A 5,642-nucleotide genomic window follows, 5' to 3' on the forward strand; every position below is an offset into this window, starting at 1 on the left:
CCTTAAAAAGGCATATTGCCAAAGAGAGTTTTATCCAAGATGCTTTTCTGGTGGACACAAATCCTTTCCAAGGGGTCAGATGCTGGCAAACATGCTGCAACAAATTTATGAGAACATAACCATGCTGTAAAGAGATGAACTTAAGGAACAAAGAAAAGTAATCCATATTAAGGCTGGCAAGGGCTTTGTGCCTGCAACAGTCCTGCTGAATTGCATTTGAGGGGAGCTGAACTATAGCAATTTCTAAACTAAATCACTTGGGCCTGCCAGTACTTTCACAAGTTTATTACAGAAATTTACTCACAAGGGTCAGTGACCCCAGTCAATGACTCCCCCAGGTGACTTCCTGAGCCATGTTAAGCTACAAGCATTTGCTTTCATTCCCTCTGATGTTCTCTTTCTCTCCTCCTCCTCTTCTACTTCCCATTTCATTCGCCTCCACTGAATCCCTTCTTTTTTTCTCTCTATTGTCAAATCAAGGGAGTAGGGTACAATGTGACAAGACAGTGTTGGCGGAACAATAAGGGATGTAGACGTGAAGGAGCAACCGAGAGGCAAAAGGGCTGTGAAGGGATGCTGAGAAGCCTGAATGTGATGGGGGCAGGAAAGAGAGGTGTGAGAAGCTGCAGGGATGGCAGTAGGCAGTTATGCTTTTAGGAAAGGTGAGGATTTTCATTCAAGCTTCCCTGTACAGATAAAATGAAGAGAAGGATGAGGGTGAGAGCAAAGATGCAACCTCCAAGATGCAGAAGGTCTCCACAATCATTTTAGCTACTAAGGTGAAGAGAAAACACTGGATGCTGCAGGGCGTAAGTGGAGGAAGAGACCTTAGGATTTGGTACAGAGGAGAAGGACTAAGGTGCAGAGCAGTGGCATGGACAAGAGGGACAAAGTAGAAGAGTATGATGACACTGCATGAGATAAAAATGAATGCTGTATTTTTTAATGAAGAGGAGTGCACTCCTTCCAAAATGGGCATGCAAGAGTGTCAGGTGAATTCTGCTTCCCTTTCCTAAAAGAAAGTGTAGACAGTTATGCATTTCCTGAGCCCAAAACTTCTGCACTTAGATAAGATGCATCCTACAGAAAGCTTTTCTCACCATAGCCAAACTGATGCGGTGCCAGAGCACTTCTCTGCAGTTGGGCAAGTTCTCCAGTCCTGGCATAAATCTAACCCTCATCACTTCCCCAGCAGAAAAAGAAATTCTTGTGGAAAATTACTTAACACTCATACCCTGGAATATCAACTGCAAAAGTTTAAAGGCAACACAGTCCACAACAGGACTTTTATCGCTACCCCAGCCCAGCCAACATCCTCCTTCTGCTTCTGCCCAGACACCTCTCAGAAGCAACCTTCAGCATCTCTTGTGGCCCACACAATTAGCTACAAATTATTAAACACAATGAAAACATATAGAGCAGGCAGGCATCCTTTTTCCTTCCCAGCTCCAAAAGATTCTCCTTGCAGTGTTTCCTTCTTGCTCATTTGTTTTTCCTTTCTTCTCTCCTCATCCATGCATAAGAAATGGATAAATGTCTCTTTAAGGACATGTCTGCTGCCTTGCTGTGCACCCTTATAAATCAGATAAATATCTCAAGGATCCTTATCCTGGGAAAATTGAGATAATTGTGCTAAATTGAAGAGCCTCTTTTTTTTCTCACCCCCTTCCATCCTTCTCTTTTCAGCTGGTGTCTCTTGTAGTAACAGGTGTGCTGACTGCTAATTCCTGCACTGGAATTACCCCCTCCCTCTGAAGGGATAGCTCTCAAAAGCCAACTCCAGACTAGCTCCTGAAGAGAGTTTAACCAGGATATCACATCAGTCAGGAAGCTTTTCATAGCTCAGCCCATGTCTCTCTTGAAACAGTTCACCCCTGCTGGTGTACAGTCGACACTCACTTGCTCAGGAGTCATCTGCTGCAGTGGAAATGGTGGGTTGTGACTCTAAGGGGTAAAGCAGGGTGGGCTTCAACACACCCCTTCTGCCATGGACTGCAGATGTAGCTGGACAAAGGGAAAACAGGAGCAAAAAAAAAATAAAATGGAGGAATGGATATCAACAGGATTCAAGTGAAAGAAGATAAAGTGTTAAGAAATAGCAGGAAAACTAACATGGTACTCAAGTCAAATCAAGTCAAGAAGGCCCTCAAGAAGTTCCTGAGGTCTCTTCCAACCTATACCTTTTGGTCCCATGGCAGGACAGAGGGACAGTGATGCTATATGGTCGGAGGCATGGACCCCAAAACCAGTCCCTGTTTCTCAGTGGAATCACCATGCGCTTCTTCCCCACCTATAGAAGTGAGAACATCTCCCACCAGCAGCACCAGTTTCATTGGGGTGTTATCCCTCCCTTTCACTGTAGTGTCAAAGCCACCAGGAGAGCAGGGTACAGGGCAGCAGGTGAGGAGATCAAGGGACAAAATGTAACCCTGCTCTTGTTCACCCAGGTGAAGAAAACGCTGTAAACCAGAAGCCTACCAACAGTGTGTTAGTGCTCTATAGATGAACACACAAGCAAATTGGGACTGTCAGAGGGACTGAAAGTGAATGATGGTGCAATCCAAAGAGGATGATTACTTCTCTAAAAGATTTCCAAACAGCACCTGGGGTCTCCAGGGGTGCCAGCAAAAAGGATTTTTGGGTGACTTTGCGTAAGATGGGGAGATAAACACTGAAGGTGCCCAGAGACCAGAGATGGCAACACTCAGAGAACTCGGGAGGTGGCAGGCAGCTGATGGTGATACAGTTATCCTCAGTATGGTCCTCATAACCACAGACCTCCTCCAAGTGTAGACTAGACCTTCCAGCACAGCCAGATTGTCTAAAGTCTGCACTGGCTGGGAGAAAGCAGACTGGCTCCAAGCCCCGTGAGATAATCGCTGAGCTTGCGCAAGCAGTCTAGAGGCTGCAGGTGGGTTGAGAGAGAGGAGGACAACAGCTGTTTCTACTTCACCCAGGTCTTCCATGCCAGGCCACCCTTTCTTCATCCACAGCAGAGTCATGGCTCTCTGCAAATTCATCAGAGTCCATTCTGCTGAAAATGCTCTCACATACACCAACAATAACCCTAGAGCCCAGGCAGGGTTAAAACAAGATGACTGTGGTGGCTGAACAAAGTGGTTCAGAGCTGTGACTCCAGCCAAAGCTTTTCCAGCACATCTGTAGGGGGAATAGTTTTAAACTGAAGGGGTCAATTTAGATTTAATACCAAGAAGTTCTTACAACAAGGGTGGTATCTCTGGCATCTACCACCAGTTGCCCAGAGAGCTGGTAGATGTCCTGTCCCTAGAAATATTCAGACAAGGCTCTGAGTAATCTGATCTAGTGGAAGATGTCCCTGCTCATTGCAGGCGTTTGGACTAGACGGCTTTTAAAAGTCCCTTTCAACCCAAACTATTTTATGATTCCATGATCTTATCCATTCCAGGTTTGGGGTGGAAAGGAAAAAATTTGGGAAAAGTGGCAAACAGTTTCTCTGAAAGTCCACTGATGAAGAGGGGAACAAAGGAATTCATTTGAATCAACTCCTTCTTTTCAGTTGCTGCACAAATTTCCTCACCTTACCCTGTCAAAATACCAGAAACAACCACTACAGGTACCATGTCCAGTACACAGAACATATGCAGTAGAAGGTGACTTCTCCATGTCATCCATCTAGACCCAATATGAGCTAAAAATCAACACCACCAATGCACAAAAGGGGGTTGGTTCTCTATGGCTCCCCTTGCCCTGGCTCTGCTAAGAGGGTAAGTACAGCTTGCAGTGCTTATGGGACAGGATGACTCCTGCCCAGCCTCCAAGCTGCAGAGTCATTCCTGGCATCTACAGTCTCTATGCAACATCTCCATTCCTCTCAGGAAGAATAGGCTTGATGGTGTTTTGACTTCTTTCTCAGAGGCTCCCACATGGCACTTTACAATCCAACCTTGCTCTTAAATACACATCCTGGGCTACATCCCAGAGATGTGTGTCAGGCATGAAGCGCTGTCAGTCAGCCCCAGTCACAACACATCAGGTCTTAGGAGAAGTCTGACTGATCGGGGAGAAGGGGGAGGGAGCACAGGAACAAGAAGAAAAGGCTGAACAGAAAAAAAAAAAAAAAAAGAAAAGAAAAGAAAAAAAAAGAAAGGAGAAAGACAAATCAAGGAGGAAAATGGCATGAACTATTCCATACAGCAAAGGATGTTTTTCAACTGTGATGTAGCAGCAGTGTCAGGCAACGAAAAAAGACAAAGATGTTCACATACAGAGTTGCAGGAAGGAGTGCAGAGGAAGCTCCTGGGAGGGCTTCTGGGCTGAATTCCGGCATCTCTCATCCACATGGCTTTGGGCAGCAGGGACTGAAACACGCTGCCACATCAGCAGCATGGCAATTAATGTAAAGTGGGCTGTAGGGACAAAGCTACCAAATAAAGTCTGTGCCTGGCTCAATGACACTTTGGAGCTGCCTCTGATACCAGCAACTTCAGGCAAGAATGACCAATGCCTGTGGCACTGTGACTGCCCCTCCTGCACCATGAAAGAGTTCCTGCAGGAAGGGTTTGGGACAGTTCTCATGCCACCACCTGGATGTTTTCCTGCATAGGAAGGTACCTGCAATTCTGACTGTCAAGAAAGGACAAAAATAGGAACAACTGAGGAATAAATTAAAACTATGCTCATTAGAAGACAAAAGTGTATAAATTTAGGCAAGGATTCAGAGAAATGCCTTTGAAAGGGCACTGCAATGGAGAGAGAGGAGCTCCCTCCCATTCTAGGAGATAAAGGACTTGAAGAGGAGACCTGGAACACTGCATAAAAGTTTGAGATTAGTCAAGTATGCTCATATTATGAATTTCAGTCTCTTCCACCATGCATGAAATGAGTAAATATTCATTGGGCTGATGAGAAAGAGGAGGAGGGCAAGATGACTCCATAGCATAATTTGTGTAAGTATTCACTGGAGTTTGAACAGAAACCCACATCTCCCCTACTCCCAGTGTCAGAGCTACTAGGCTGGAAGTCCTGCTTCTTTTCATTTTCTCTCTGCAACCCAGGGTTTAAATAATGTTTAATTACTTGTCCAAAGTGGAAAAATTCAAATAGCAGGACTGAGTGGACTTTTCTGCCACCTCAAAAACAGAATTCCCTGAGAATTAGGAGGGTGTCTCTAAGAGGATTGAACTCTTTTTCAAAGGGAGAAAAGATTAGAGGAGAGAAGGCTCTAGCCACTTTGTAAATTGGCCAAAGTTTCTCCATCCTTGCAGACCCTGATCTCTGAGCCATACCCAGAAGATGCTAGAAGATTGAGCTTTGCCAGAGAGGGAGTCATGCCCAGAGTAACCTGGTGTTCCTTAAGTGTAAGATAAGTAAAACAGACCCAACTAGGGGAAATCAGTTTATTACCAATCATATCAGAGTACGATAATGAAAAGTAAAACCAAATCTTAAAACACCTTCCCCCCCAGCCCTCCCTTTTTCCCAGGTTTAACTTTACTCCCAAATTCTTACCTCCTCCCTCTCCACAGTGCAGGGGGATAGGGAATGGGGACTGTGGTCAGTTCATCATATGTTGCCTCTGCTGCTTCTTCCTTCTGAGAGAGAGGACTCCCCACACTCCTACCCTGCTAAAACATGAGATCCTTCACATGAGTTACAGTCCT

Source organism: Pithys albifrons, chromosome 3 (genome assembly GCF_047495875.1).
Source record: "Pithys albifrons albifrons isolate INPA30051 chromosome 3, PitAlb_v1, whole genome shotgun sequence".
In the NCBI taxonomy this organism is placed as follows: domain Eukaryota; kingdom Metazoa; phylum Chordata; class Aves; order Passeriformes; family Thamnophilidae; genus Pithys; species Pithys albifrons.